We start from the raw sequence: 2,363 nt of genomic DNA on the forward strand, positions 1-2,363 counted from the left end.
TATATTACCTGTATTACCGGTATTACCTGTATCCTCCTGGGTTTGGTTAAATCCAATACCCTCCTCAACCTTATATTTATATATATATATATATATATATATTCTGCCTCAACTGGCTCCTGTGCTGGTAGCATGTAAGAAGCACCATCCGAACGTGGCCGATGCCAGTGCTGCCTGATTGGCCCTTGAGCTGGTGGCATGTAAAAAGCACCCCCTACATCCTCAGAGTGATTGGCCTTAGGAAAGGCATCCAGCTGTAGAAACACTGCCAGATCAGAATGAAGCCTGGTGCTGCCTCTTGGCTTGCCAGTCTCCCAGTCAAACCTTCCAACTCATGCCAGCATGAAAAGCAGACGTTAAACGAAAATGATGATGATGATGTATATATGCATATGTTTGTGTCTGTGTTTGTCCCCCCACCATCGCTTGACAACCGATATTGGTGTGTTTATGTCCCCAAAGCTTTGCAGTTTGGCAAAAGAAACTGATAGAATAAGTACTAGGCTTACAAAGAATATGTCCTGGGGGTCAATTCGTTCAACTGAAGTGGTGCTGTAGCATGGCCACAGTCAAATGACTGAAACAAGTAAAAGCATACCAGTAATATATTGGGTTGTATCTCACATATGGTTCTTTTATTTTGGTGAAGTTTTCTCTTTTAATCATTTATCTTTTATTCTTTGCTTGTTTTTGTCCCTGGGTTGCGGCCATGCTGGAGCAACATCTCCAAGGGTTTTAGTTGATCAAATCCCCCCACCCCCTACCGCCAGTACTTATTTTTTTTAAATATCTAAGTTTGGTAAATATTCTATTGAACTCTTTTGCCAAGCCACTAAATTATCGGAATGTAAACAAACCAACACCAGCTGTCAAGCCTTGGGATGGGAAGGTGGATAAACGTACAAACACATATACACACATACATACACAATAGGTTTCCACACAGCAAAATCCATTCACAAGGCTTTGGTCACCTGAGGGCTACAGTAGAAAACACTTGCTCAAGGTGCTGTGCAGTAGGACAGCACCAGAAACCTTACAGTCATAAAGCAAGTCCCAGGACGCGGTACTTAAATCTAAATTCTTCAGATCCCCAAGACAAAGCAAACCTACATCAGAGATTGTGTAGGATGTTCCTTACGCTAAACAAATGAATTCTTCAGGAAAAACCAGATTTATTTATCTCTTTCTGTTCTCATGAAATTTGTGAACAATGGAGTCAAGGATGAGTCATTTCCAATGGAGCAGTCAATGGTTCGGTGAATTTCAGACAGAGAAGAGGAAAAGAGTGGATCAGTTCCTTGGTTTCATCATTATCATCATCATTGTCGTTTAACGTCCGTTTTCCATGCTGGCATGGGCTGGACGGTTTGACTGAGGGCTGGCAAGCCAGATGGCTGCACAAGGCTCCAATCTGATCTGGCAATGTTTTTACAGCTTGATGCCCTTCCTAATGCCAACCACTCCAAGAGTGTAGTGGGTGCTTTTTACATGTCACCAGCACAAGGGCCAGTCAGGCGGTAATGGCATCAACCACGCTCGAGTGGTACTTTTTACGTGCACCACCGGCACAGGAGTCAGTCAGGCAATACTGGCATTCATCATGCCTGTGTGGTGCTTTTTATGTGCCACCGGCATGGGAGCCAATCAGGTGGCACTGGCAATGACCATGCTCAAATGGTGCTTTTTACGTGCCTCCGGCACAGAAGCCAATCAAGCAGACTGTTGTATTTCTTTTATCTTTTACTTAGTCATTACTGGAGCACTGACATGAAAATGTTTACTTGAATAAATCAACCCCAATACTTATTCTATTGGTCACTTTTGCTGAACTGCTAAGTTATGGAGACATAATCAAACCAACACCAGTTGTTAGGTGGTAGTGGTGGGTGGGAACATACACACTAACTGTAGGGATGGCCTTCTTCTGTAAAGAAGTGATAATCACCACACACACACACACACACTACAAGTTTTCATACAGTTATTTCTTTATTGCCCACAAGGGGCTAAACATAGAGAGGGAAAACAAGGACAGACAAAGGGATTAAGTCGATTATATCGACCCCAGTGCATAACTGGTACTTAATTTATCGACCCAAAAGGATGAAAGGCAAAGTCGACCTCGGCAGAATTTGAACTCTGAATGTAACAGCAGACAAAATACCGCTAAGCATTTCACCCGACGTGCTATCGTTTCTGCCAGCTCGCCACGCTACATACAGTTTTCATACAGTTTCTATGAACCAAATTCCATTCACAAGAAAATTGGTCAAGCTGATGCTTTTGCAGGCCAAGTTACGATACGCTTATGGTTTATGAAGTAAACTTCTTAAGCGAGCAGCCAAGCCTGCAGCCCTCTT

The 2,363-nt window shown here is 43.0% G+C and overlaps 1 protein-coding gene across 1 annotated transcript in view; it reads right to left on the bottom strand.

The window, feature by feature from the left end:
• LOC106884146 (doublecortin domain-containing protein 1) overlaps positions 1 to 2,363 on the bottom strand; it is a 143,444-nt gene that overhangs the window by 21,590 nt on the left and 119,491 nt on the right. The gene's annotated exons all lie outside the window — the stretch shown is intronic.

Source organism: Octopus bimaculoides, chromosome 7 (assembly GCF_001194135.2).
Source record: "Octopus bimaculoides isolate UCB-OBI-ISO-001 chromosome 7, ASM119413v2, whole genome shotgun sequence".
Taxonomy (NCBI): domain Eukaryota; kingdom Metazoa; phylum Mollusca; class Cephalopoda; order Octopoda; family Octopodidae; genus Octopus; species Octopus bimaculoides.